The 14,052-nt window shown below is 32.8% G+C and overlaps 1 protein-coding gene across 4 annotated transcripts in view; it reads left to right on the top strand.

Annotated features, from left to right (window-relative positions):
* Cpsf6 (cleavage and polyadenylation specificity factor subunit 6) overlaps positions 1–14,052 on the top strand; it is a 467,838-nt gene that overhangs the window by 366,989 nt on the left and 86,797 nt on the right. For 3 of the 4 annotated variants that reach the window (XM_090414582.1, XM_090414580.1, XM_090414581.1), the window contains one exon: positions 2,008–2,553. The exons of the other annotated variant lie outside the window; for it this stretch is intronic. The gene's annotated coding sequence lies outside the window, so the exon portion shown is untranslated. Of the gene's footprint in view, positions 1–2,007; positions 2,554–14,052 lie in introns of those variants that run through there. 4 annotated transcript variants of the gene reach the window in all.

The following is a 14,052-nucleotide window of genomic DNA, read 5'->3' as shown; positions in this document are numbered from 1 at the left end:
GAATGCCATCAGGGCTAGAAGACTTTTTTGTGTCTAATTTGTACAATATATTTCTGGCAAAAGGATATGTTGGGCATCTGGAATGGTCAGGGGACATTTACCATTGTCAGTTATGCTTGTATTGGAAGCAAAGTGTGAGGTCAGGAGATTAGCTTTTTCTGTAGTTGATGATGCAATAGAGCCATCTGGGTATGATAGGGGTGGGAATTGTGTTGGGCAGAAATTACAACTGATTGCTTTGGTGAGAGACAAAAAGACTCAGCTGCTGTTTGGACAGGCTGCTGATTTCCTGCTTTTTGCTTTTTTGAACTCTGTTTTGGAAGCATTGATTGTTTTTTCTGCATCTTTTTTTTTTTTTGCTTGGATGTAAGCTCTAAAGGAGGGTGGAGTTCTTGATTTGAGCCAGTTATACTATGTTTGGTTTTTCATTTGAACAGCCTTGGTGCATCTTTTGGAAAAACAGAGTTTAGTTAGGGAACAAGTCAGAGTACTGGGGAATGTATGTTACCACGCTAGTGAGAATTACTTTGGTTATAAGTTTGGTGCATATGTTTGGGTTGGAAGGCTAGAAGCAGTAGTCCAACTATGGGAACGAGGCATAGAAGTTGCAGAGGCTGTCCCACTTGGCACTGTTATAATGCCAAACTACTCTTGAATGGGAGCGGCTGTGTAAGTGTTGTTGCATGGAGAGGAGATGAGCACTAGATTGTGGTCAGAATTATCTAGGGCATCATTCCAAATGCCCGACATACAATGCCCACTATATCCTTTTGCCAGAAAGATATCAGAAAAATATTGTCCAAATTAGACGCAAAAAAGTCTTCTAGCCCTGATGGCATTCCTCCAATTGTCCTGAAAATTTGTGCATCAGAACCGACTCCTATCCTACCAGAATACCTGATAACCCAAACCACTTACCAAACACCTTAGATCTCTTCCTTGCCAATGACCCTTCCAAATACACAGTGAATGTAGGGCGGTAGGTGGATGGCAGTGATGCATACTGTCTTACTCCATGGGTCTATCCCACAGCCTGGAAATTAGCCTATATTCAACCCATTCCCAAGAAGGGCGACAAATCACTGCCATCCACCTACCACCCTACATTCACTGTGTATTTGGAAGGGTCATTGGCGAGGAAGAGATCTAAGGTGTTTCGTAAGCAGTTTGGGTTATCAGTGGATAAGGTGAACAAGCTGTGTATGGTCATTAATGATGGCAAATGTTTCAGCATCTCTGCACAACTTCCTTTCATATTGAATCAAGGACTCTACTATGGGCATTCACCATATGGCTCCCCCTAACAGAAATTGTCTCAACTTAAATGATATCTCAGAGAAATCATTAATCAAATATCTCAACATACTAGAATTCAAGTTCTCCAACAATCACCTACAGACTATCCAAGAGATAGCTGATTCATCCGAGTTTTAATTTTTCTAGTTGTTTTTTAATCTATCACCCTGAAGAATCTACTGGTCCTTAGTGTGTGAAACTAGTTAGTGCATAATTTACTTGTATGTAATAATAACGACATATAAACTAAACAACTTTCTTAATACTTTTTTAAATCTGATTTAAGAGTACTTTTCCAACATAAGTGTTTTGGCATTCCTGATATGTTGGAATGAAACAAAATCCATTTTTAAATGCTACTATCCTAGATACAAAATCTTCATTGACCAGTGTTATTTAACTCACTTTCACAATCCATATGTTATAAAAGCAGGGTGTTTTACATGTTTTACCTTACATAGGCTTGTAAATTATTTAGTAGGACATTAAACAGTATGGTTTAATCACCTTCTAGAAAGTTGCATGTTTAAATCTGACCTATCAATCAGTGATATGAGAGTTAATAAAAAAAGTAAATGCATTCAAAGTAAAATAGTAATGAGATTAGCATCCATTATACTAATATCGTTATTATTTTGCTTCTTCAATACTGTAATTTTATATTTCTGCATTGTTATTTCTTTTTCTTTGAACATTTCTTTATGTTCATAGGAGTGAAGCTGCCATTATATAAAAAAAAGAATGACGGTTATCCATTGCAACACACCCTTTACTGTTTGGTCAAGGGCAACATGTATTGTAAGTCATTTGTGTCTGCACTTACCTGGATCTCCAGCATAATTTGTTCTGCATATGTGCATCATAACTATTAGGTAATCACCATAGTGTTTATCATTAATAAGAAGCTTATCATCCTTGGAACAATTACCTACCAAGAAGGATCGAAAGAAATTTTGGAAAAGTTTAATGAAGACATCATTGTTTCAAGTATCATCTCAAGTTGCCCATGGAATCATCACAAGTGTGCAGGACTTGCAGGACTAATACAAAGCAGAAGAGCACAAAATATTTCTTAGAAATAGGAACTCAGATTGGAGGGAACATTTAAAGCCAGCTGCTTTTTTTTTTTTCTTTTTTTCGTGCACTTTTTTAAAATGATTTTCAGTGTGACTTCTGGTTATTTACTTTTATGTTCTTATGTCCCTGGATGTAATGTGAGTGCTTGCTTAGCAACATTAAAATAGTTACAATCATAAATGTTGTTGTGCATTTTTTTATGAGCTGTTTCAAAACAAAGTAACAACTGCTTATACTGTGAAATGTATATTATTTCCAAATGCAGTAGTGATATAGTTTTATAGAGATACCTTGCAGAATATGAATGACATAAAATGCTTCCAAATATACTTAATGTTATACTAGCTGAAGCACAGATTTATAATTTTAAAGAACTTACCTTGCATAAAAATTCTCATGTTCACTGTAGACATACATTTTAATTGAAATACCAGTATATATATATATCTTTAAAATTTCTGTGAGTTTCGTTTATTCTTTAAACATAATAAACCAGATGTGGCTTACTAAAACAAAGGTAAAATCAAGTTATGCATTTCCCATTTAATTTCACTTCTGTTATTTTTATAAATAACTCTCCTGTCTTATGCTTGCTGTAGTTATTGTTACTTACTCATTTTAGTTTGGTCACTTATTTCAATTTAGAAAGTTTATATAGATCATAAATACTGCTATCTTAAAATTGACATCATATAACCTGTAAAAATATGAATAATGAAAACAGGTCAGTGTTAATTCTTAGGCATTTTTATTATATTGGAATGTTTTTAGTGTATATTGTTCCTGCTGAGTATCATTAATTAATTGAACTGTTCAGGCTATTTAATGATGTATTTATTTCATTAATGTTAATACAAGTTGGTTAATAAGTTTTACCATAATTTATAGACAAATTTATGTAATACTATTAAATTTAAAACCATTGAATTTATTCACATCACATCTGAACATTATATGGACTATGTTCCTTGTTCCTGTGGAAGTGTTAGTTCTTGACTTTGCACATATCCAGAATCTGCTATATTATAAGTTTGAATTAGCAATTTTTATTACTTGTATAATTTCAGTCCTTGGTCCTTATTCATTGTTACATATGATCTCACTAATTCTGTTAACTATTTAAAAATTCTATCTTGGGAAATTTGTATGTAATTAGGCATTGTAGTTGTTTCTCATTTTATTCTGCAAAGACATAAGGCAAACAGGCCAATCTTTCATAGTCAGAAGAGGTGAATGATGAATATTTTCAGCAACATGAAAAAAAACAAAGAGAAACACAGATAAACAATACACCTCAGAAGCAGTGAATTGAGAAACAACTACTATTCCTTATTAGGTGGACTGTTATAATTATCTAGGAAACTTTTTTAAGTCAGGAGATAATGAAATCACAAAAAACATTAAGCAGGAAGAACCAAAAACTGAAACATGAATATTTAACAAACTTTCAAGGCCCAGAGGGATAGTTTGTTTGTAAAAGAAATTCTTTTAGAATAATATTGGTGCAATACAAGTTTATCAATAATTTGTGTAGGGAGGAAATTTGCTATAGCATGAACTGACTGTATTTAGAAATCAGTGATCTGAAATTGTACTAGAAATAATGAACAGCCTATATAATACTTAGATGCATTATTCATAAATCCAATTGCTTTAAAATTTAAATAGTATTTTGTATTTTTATTTATGTATATGAACCAGGCTTATATATAACTGAACTATCTAATAGTCTTGAACATATCATAGCTGGCAAAAATGTAAATCAACATTACTAAAATAAAGGTACATATAAATAATCTAAACAGTTCAGTTAATTAAGTTTTTTTTTTTAATTGGAGCACTATATAAATATGTACAATACTTGACATTATTACAGTTTTGTAAAGAATGGTCAGACATGAAATTAAATTTTCTAAGCAATTCTTAAACAAGTAGAAAAGCTTATGTGTTGCCAGTTCATGTTAATTTATTTAATAGTATTAATTCACAAAAGAATAATAAGAATAATTTAGTTAACGCTGGGACCAGTTGTAACTGTTTAATTGTAACAAGGAACCGAAGTCCTAATTGGCACCATCTATTGGTGGATAAAAAGAGAAAAAAAAAAAAACAAGTATTCATTTGATCTTAGATCTTAAAATTACTATCTTCCAGATTTTTGGTAAACTGATACACCCATACTTGTTGAGGTTTGAGGAATGTTTTAAAGCTGCTACTGATTTTTCAAAATCAATGTCTGACTTATAATGACTCTTGTTTGCTTCCATTTGATCCTCTGCGAAGGGTTATCCAAGGCATGGTTTGCTAGTCCTGACTTGTCATAACGATAGTGCTCAATGTATTTTTATGTTCCCCAAGGTGAATGTCAACAGTTCTTCCTCTCTGTCCATAGTAAGCCTGTTTACAAGTACAGGGCACTTCATACTCCTGAATGAAGAATTTGTCCTTAGGAGAATGGATGAGAGTTGTCAGTTTGATATATAGTTCAAATGTGGTGAGGAGCTGATATTTACTAAGCACTCTAGATGTCTTTTTGGATGTGCCCTGAATGTATGGTAACACTTTTGCTGTAGTTTTGCATATTAAGCAATGAAGGGAATTTCTGGGGAGCAGTTAGTATTTTGTCTATTTTTGGGGATTATAGCCATTGGCTAAAAAAAAAAAAATGTGATGCAAGTAAGCGAGTTTCAGTTGTAAGAGTATTATCATCAGAATAGATAGCTCTGGGCTCTGTGACTTAATGTTTTTAGGATACAATTTACTGAGCTGGATAATAGTGTTAATGTTTGTACAGATATCGCTCAGTATGTGTAAATTTTCTATAGACAGAAAAAGAATAATGAATTAATTATTTACTTATTATTCTTGTGTTGTGAATTAATACCATTAAATAAATTAATATTTCCAAGAAATTATATACTTGTTTAATCCTTTATCCAAATGTAAGCAAACAAAGTTTGCCAATGAAATATTTTCTCACCTAGGTTACTTGCATATATAGGCTGATGACTTCACATCATTTGTCTTAGTATCCCATATTGCAAAGCACACTTCCTTTCAGATGTCTGTATTGCTATGCATTATTGTAAGCATCACTACTCAGACCAGTTTCAACCTTCTCTGAGGTTTCATCACATGTCAGTAAAGGTCAATAGGTTACAATAATGCATGCATTGCTATGCATTATAGGAAGGGTCACTATCCAGACTTCTGCTTTTGAGAGAAACTTGTGACATGAAATTAAGAATTATCAACACATTAACACAAGAAAAGTATATTTAATATATTGCTCGATGTTTCAGTTTCAAAATAACAAACTATCATCAGTGGCTTGATAGGAAACAGTCTTTTACAAGAGCCGCGTGATGTCACATTGCTAATCGTGATATCATTTCACTGAAGAAAGGTAAACATAAGAGAACAGAAATAAATTACCTGTATAAATTTACAATGTCATACAAAAAACAATTTATAATATCATAAAGATATCATTAGACAGATGTGGTATTTAGAGGGTATTAATTTAAAAAAATAATTAATTTGTTATTCTGATCCCCATATTTTTGACAAGGACAGTCATTCCGGTTCAAGTTAGGGGATTGAAGTAAGGCCTCAGCACATCTTTGAATAGGTGCTCAAATTTATATCAACATTTGTGTAGAAGGTGAGTTTTAGACTAGAGAATGTTGTGATTACAGAAAGAACTTTCTACTATCAAGCATTACATGAAATTAGATGGTTTCTCCGAAAGGGCTACACAACATTTATTCGAATCCTACAAGTCCAACCAAAACAACAAAGAATCTATACTTCAAGTTCCAATCCCATATATCTCTGGAATTTCAAACCAATTTCAAGAATTCTGAAGAAATATGATCTAACAGCTGCTTATATTCCTATCAATAAAATATCTACCTATTTCCCATCGTCTAAAGATAAACACTCAACTGTGTCTCTTCCAGGTGTATACCAAGTTCCATGTGATTGCCATCTTTCTTACTTTGGACAAACCAGACGCTCTATAGAAAAAAGAATACAAGAACATCAATCTTATATTCTTAACAACAAGTCCAATAAGTTTTGGATTGGTGTAACATGGAATAGAGACAAACCACAACATTCTCTGGTCAAAACTCGCCTTCTATACAGATGTCGATATAAATTCGATTGCCTTTTCAAAGAGAGTGCTGAGCCTTACTTCAGTGCCCTAACTTGAACTGGAATGATTGCATATCCTTGTCAAAAATATGGGAAAGTTTGATCTGAATAACACATTTTTTTTTTTTTAATTAATATCTTCTAGATATTACATCTGTCTAATGATGTCTTTAATATGATTTTATAAATTAAGTTTTTGTATGACATTGTAAATTTATACAGGTAATTTATTTCTGCACTCTTATATTTACCCTTCTTCAGTGAAATGATATCATGATTAGCGATGTAACATCACTGGCAATACATTAAATATACTTTTCTTGTGCTAACTAACGTGTTGATAATTCTTAACTACCCAGACTGGTAGACATCTGAAAGGAAGTGTATTTTGCAGTATGGGATATTATAGGAAGGATCACTACCCAGACTGGTTTTGACCTTTACTGATGTGTGATGAGACCTCAGTGAATTTCGAAACTGGTCTGGGTAGTGACCCTTACTATAATAGACATCTGAAAGGAAGTGTGCTTTGCAATATGGGATACTGAGGCAGATGATGTGAAGTCATCAAACTTTATTTGCTTACATTCAAGAAAGAATTAAACAAGAATATAATTTCTTGGCAAGTTTAATTTTATTTCTAACCAAGTGAATGGTTAGGCATTTAATATAGTTTTGTTCAGATTTAGATTTTGCTTGTAGCTCTTGCTAAAATTATAATTCTTGTTGGGTGAAGTTGACATAGTTATAATTTATGAAATTAATAGTGAATTTCTTCATTATGAAGAAACTGGCCAACATCTTCTCTCTATATGACTTTGAAGGAAGTATAAATGAAGCCTTCATTTGCAGGTGGAAATAAGATTGGGAAACTGTTTTTCATATTATCTCATTTATATATATATATATAAGTCAGATGTATAAATGAATCAGGGAACCTGACCTCTCCTTTGCTTATTACTCAGTGCACTACAATTGAGACTGCCAATTTGAAATTATGTCTTAGAGTACTTTATAGTTTTTTTCCTATGTGGATATCTGCATAATGCTAAACAAAGGAGCAATATATTACTGACAAACATTTGTTTTGTGTATGTGTGTGTGTGCATGCATGCACTACGTATTTATATGTATGCCATTAGATAATTGATATATTTTTCTTGTAGCAATTTTCTAGTAATACTCACCAAGGTGGCTTACATACATAGTTTTCTTTGGATTTTCGTATAATTTATTTTCTGTCAAAATAAATACCATAGATAGAATTGTGAACTGAATACAAACTAAAAGCTTTAATCAAGAAACTTTTCCCTTTATTACAAACTTGAAAGTGTAGAATGTTTGATTATGTGAAGACTGAGCTGCATTTTTAAAATATCAAGCTAAAAAAGAAATCACCTATATTAAGGCTTAATTTTCATCATGCTTTTTAATCATCAACTTATTAGTTGTAAGGCACTATTGTAAACATAATGTTACGCCTGAACAAGAGTTTTTTTATTGTTATTAATTAATATGTTTTATCCCTTTTCCTTGCTGTTTCTCAGGAAGTTTTGTACCTAAATGCAAACTTGTATGTTTGAAGCAAATCATTTTCAGTTGTTTCTCTCAAGGCAAAAAAGGGCTCAGTGAATTTGGGCAAAACATTACAAACTGGTATGATTAGCATGGAAGATTTTTAAGTATACTTAAAAAATTAAAATAAAAATAAATAATAAATCTAATTTATAAAGTGGAACAAAATATCACAGTAGTGTCTGTGCTATATATTAAGATTAAACTAATTTTTTGTTGTTGTTCAAAAATTTACAGAATTAATCTTGAAATAATTCTAATATTAATGCAGAAGATATTTGTAAAAAAAGTAATACTGATTCCCTTTATGAGAAACTTGAAATTAGTGAATATATTTCTTTATAATCAGTTGGAGGTTTATATATAATTGACATAAAACAAACTGTGGTGTACATAAAACATCTTCACTCTCTGTATTAAATTTGGACATATTTTAAAAGTTAGCACACTATGTTGATTGAATTATTTTGCATACTTGGAAGTCTTTGAAGTAGGATATGCATTTTCATTTGCACTCTGTTTCATCTCTACATACATGCTTGACTTAGTTTTGTTTAGGAAAAAAACAAACAAAACAAAAAAAAATTGTTTTCATCTTCATCTCTGTGCTGAAATATTCAACAAAGGTAAAAATATCATATTATCCAACATAATTTGCAAATGATTTATTATGACAGTTAGCTATGGTTCCTATGTAACTGTGATTCATGTTTAGTTCTATGTCTCTACCAGCAGAATCATCATCATCATCATCATCATTATTATTATTATCCACAACTCCTAATGTACCTTTAATGCATTCCCTGACAAAGCATGACAACAGCAACCATTTATGCTCATCATCAGTCTCCAATTCAAAAATCTAGTCTTGAAGCCTTTACTAACTACACTGTTACTTAGTTTCTAGCACTGGCCACTTGTTCTTCCTCTCTCTCTCTCTAGCCAAATGCTGAAAAATTACCTCTGTATCAATCTTATCAAATCCTTCTAGAACTTACATGTTTCTGACATATCCCATCTTTTCTGCTTGACAATCCACATGCTCAATCTATCCTTGTTGGGAGCATTCCAACAAGGATAGATTTCTTTCTCCTTCTTTTTGATATTCTCCACCATGTCCTCCTCTCCAAGAAAGCCAGGTGCCTATGCATACTAATGCAGATGTCATTGTATTAATGCCTTTAAAAAAAGGGTGGGAATTATGGCTGCTCTATCTCTGCAAAATGTGCTCTAAAATAATCAAGTAAACCTATGAGTAACTATATTGATCATGTTTGGAATATGCTCTCTGAACTTCAACTCCCTGTCCACCAACACCCCAAATCTCTAGCATGATCAATTTCCTGCAGTAGATATCCATCAATATGCATTATAAATTATAATCTTTTCTTCCCAAAATGCATAACTTGACACTTTTTTAAGTTAAACTGGTCTCCATTATCTTTTGCCCATACTGTCGACCTGTTTAAATCATTCTGTAAGCTCTCTACATTTCCTTGATTAACTTAAAAACTACCCAAGTTTACATCATCAGCAGATATCTGAATATTTTCCTTCAGATCATTTATATACAAATTAAATTGCAGTGGTTCAACCATAGTCCTACAGCACATCAGTCACCTAATTTCTAATGGATTCTTCTCCTCCATATACTACTTTTTGGTATCTGTCCATAACACACAGTCCTATCTGTATCATATCCATTCCCATGTGCTCCAGTATATGTAACAGAGTTCTATGTGCTCTCTTTTCAAATGCCTTTACAAAATCCAGCAATATCCTTGTAGCCATTCCCCTTATGCAACTTAGCTGTCACTCTGTCCAACATTGCCAGTCTAGATGACGAAGTGGTCAGCATATCTGCTTTCCAACCAACAAACTGTGGGTTTGAATCCCACTTTGGTCATGGATGTTTGTGAGTGCTTGTAGTTGGTTGATAGATTTCATCACCCACTATTGAGACCACCACACTGCTTACTGGAAGCCTGAAGTGGCTATGGAAGCGACAGAGAGTGAAATTACTGTAATGCAAGATTTGAAGAGAGTTGTTCAAAATGAAAAATGAAATGAGGAATATGAGAGGTGATATTAGACATTTAGTGAAACAAATAAAAGAGTACAAAACAATAAAATGAAGAAAAATGAAAAGGCAGTGACAAATGACGTGAGAATAGCAGTGTATGGAGATTCTGTGGTTCGAGGATTTGTTATTGAGAGAGTCAATAAGATCTGCTATCCAGGAGGGAGAATAAGCAAGACAGATAATTCATGCTTTAAATATGAAGAGGAAATGATCAAGACAGTTAGTGGGAACAAATGATTTAGGTGGACATAAGGAGAATGCAAGGGCAGATACCAGGAGATTATTGAGGAAAGCGAAAGATAACAGTAGTTGGAAAGGTTGTCAGTGTGTTGCCGAGGCATGACAATGGTGAGTTGAGACGGAGGGCAAGAATCATGAATGGTATGCTGGCAGAGCTGTGAGAAGGGAGTACAGTTTGTGGAATGTATTTGAGAGAAGAATGGTATAATACAGCAGTCACAGATTGCATTGGAATGGCTTTGTAGTGAGTGAATTGGAGAAACTGTTGCTAAGTAGAGGTGCAATGTGTTTGTGATGCAAGCAAGAGATCAGAAGTAAGAGATGAAATGGAAGATCAGGAGAGTATAACAGAAGAGACTGAAGTACTTGGCAGTGGAAATAGTAATACTCTGAGAGATGAAGAGAGAACGGTAATGCAAGAGGAACAGGAAAAAGTGGGAAAGGGGGAGCTTGGGTGGATAGGGAGAATGGATGTTGGAAGTAGTTGTGAATGTATGTGTGGGGTTAGTGGGAACAAATGATAGGTCCCATGGTTTTCATGGTGATGAGGATATATTGGAAAGGGTTCAGAGAAGACTGAGTGAAGTCGTAACTGGTGTTTGGGATATGGGATGAGGACAGATTGAGGGAACACAGTTTGCAAAGCCTCGTATTTTGTATGATTGAGACATTTCAGTTGGTAAAGTTCTTATTAACCAGGTTAATTTGGAAGAAATTTTTTATAGAATGGGGGGGGGGGGGGTTGCAAGGGCATGAGGTGCATGTTTTTTGCATCGTGAGTGGATTGCATTTCCTAACATTGTGGTGAATGCAGATATGTTGAATATGTTTAAAGCATGGCTTAATGGATGTTGTATGCAACAGTGTGTGCCTCCTCCGTTGAGTCTTGACTGGAGGTCTGGTGTTAATAATAATAATAAAATCATCTCTTGTTTCTTGTTGTGCTGTTGAGGGTTCAGCTGACTCCTTAAACACTCTTCAGAAGAATCTGTAATCTGTGTAGAGCATTTCGGTTTGTTCCCATAACACTTGTTCATGGAGGGGTTTGAAGAGAAAGACTTGTACCAGGAAACATGACTTAAACTTTAGGTCCTAAAGTTTAAGTCAATGACATATTCATTGTTTGTCCAAGCTATACCATCCGATTAGAAGAATTTGACATATATCGGAATAATGTTCAACCTCATATTGAATTTACTACTGGATTGGAAGGCAACAGATCTTTATAATTTTTTAGACACCGTTTTTAGATTTTTTTTTTTTTTTTTTTTTTTTTTGTAATTTCTAAATTCTTTATTCTAAACACATTATAGTACAAAATTTGAAATGGTCATATATGCAATCTAAGAGTAACGCTCATTCAGGTTATGATATGCGTATAGTTATAGACAACTATGCAATTCATCATTATTATATATGCACATCTGTATATGTAGAGAGAAAAAGATTAACATGCTAGATTTTGGAACAAAATAAAACAAAGTAGTTAAGTGGCATTTAAATTTTACAATTTGACACATGAAACTGGATCTTTGAATACAAAAATGTTAGAAACCATTACTTAAAACCAATAATTTATACTGTTGTTTTGAACAGAGCATTCCTTATTCCTGTAGAAAAATATATATTCTTTCATAGTGAAGAATTTATGGAGACACAACACAAAGTTAGAATAATTACTTTACTTAGCATTAGGAAAGTAACATTTGACGTTTCACCTCTGTATTGAAGTCATCATCAGGAAAAATGCATATGTATAAGATATAAGATACAAGCTACATGACACTACACTATACAAAAGTAAAATGAATCTAAATGCAGATGCTTGTTAATCTTTTAACCTAGCCTGACCTTTTGTGAGAAAAAATAATAAATGAAATAAAAAATTAAAATACAAATAAATTTAAAAAAAAAAACAGAGCTGCATTAAACACTTCTAAAGTCCTCTTGTATTGAAGTTTTCTTCTAGGCCTGTTCTGGTTGTTATTAGGGTTGCAAATGGGTCCTCCACATTCTTGGAATGATTAATCCATCATTTTTGTTGGATTAATCATTCCAAGAATGTGGAGGACCCTTATAACAACCAGAACAGGCCCAGAAGGAAACCTCAATATGAGAGGACTTTCAAAATGTTGAATACAGCTCCATATTTAATTTATTTTTATTTTTATTTTTTTAATGTTTTGAATTTGTTTGGGTTAGTTTCACTTCTTATTGTTAAAGGTAATTGGTGGGAGATAGGAGGGAATCAGAGGACATCCCTGGAAGCTGTATAAGGAGGCTGTGAGCAGGGGAGTGAGAAGCAGGTTTTTTACATGCAGAGTTGTGAATGATTGGAATGCCTTGTACTGAATCGTTTTGGCGCTAAATAAATATAATGTTTGTATATTACTTCTTTATTTGATTTAGGAACTATATATTTTATGCCCTTATGTCTACTAAAGAAAACATCTTGTTTGATATTTATGTATTTATTATAATTTTTTATGAATAGCAGTAACCTATACACGCACACGCAGAAATGTTTAATACAGTGTGTTTATTGCACATTGCAGTATCCTTGTATTTGTTTCTAGTTAAGATTTGAATTATTTTATTCTGAGTCGAAACTATAGGTTTTAATGTAGTATGGTAAATTCCCCCCCCCCCCCCCAACTTAAAATACCATTTGTAGTGTGCTTTGAATCCATGCAGAATATAATATTTTTAACATTTAAATTTAAGAATCTATTTAAATAGCAAGTCTGTTCAACATAATCCCCACTTTTTCAACTTAAATTACAATGAATTTTTAATCCCAAATAAGTTATTACATTGACACTTTTTCTGTTTCCTATGGTTGCAGTTTGAATTTGTTCTACAATTCCAATCATGTAAGAATAATTGTGCTGCAAAGTTCATTTTACTTGGATTTTGCAAGTTAAAATTTACATATTTAATCTTTGAGACATTCAGACTGAGTTTATTTGACTGTAATCAGTTTGTTACTTTTAAAAGATTGGCATTCACTACGGTTTGCATTTGTTTGGCTGTGTCCAAAGAGAAAATTAGGACCATATCATCTACAAAAGTGTTTATGTTACTGTTTAGTTTAAAATTGCAGAAGTCATTGATATAAATACTAAATAAAATTGGTCCCAAGACAGATCCTTGTAGTACGCTACAGTCTACCATTTTGGAACTGCTATAGCTATTGTTTATTTTTACAATTTGTGATCCAGCATTTAAGTAATTTTTGACTTCTATTTTTTTTTTTTTTTTTTAAATTAAAATTTCATGTGACAGTGCCAAAAGCTTTGTATAGATTTAAAAATACTGCTGATGTTAGTTTATGGTCATCTAGGGAGGTATAAACTGTGCTTGTTCTGTGAGTAGAAGGGAGATCGGTCTGTAATTGTTCAGTTCATTTTTGTTTCCCTTTATACAAATCAGTACTACTACTGCTTTCTTAAAATCCGAATGAAATGTATCTGTCATTAGTGATTAGTTAAAAATATACATTAGGGTTCTGTAATGTATATTTGCTATTCTTTCACAATGCTAGTGTTACTGCCATCATATCCTGAAGTTTTTGTTGTTTTTAGGCTAGCTCTAACACTTTAGATTTCATTTTCATGAGTGGA

This window comes from Typopeltis vanoorti, chromosome 25, assembly GCF_054136105.1.
Source record: "Typopeltis vanoorti isolate ZY-2024b chromosome 25, IOZ_Tvanoo_1.0, whole genome shotgun sequence".
NCBI lineage: Eukaryota > Metazoa > Arthropoda > Arachnida > Uropygi > Thelyphonidae > Typopeltis > Typopeltis vanoorti.
The sequence above is the reverse complement of the archived record's forward strand: the minus strand, read 5'-3'. Positions and strand labels throughout refer to the sequence as shown.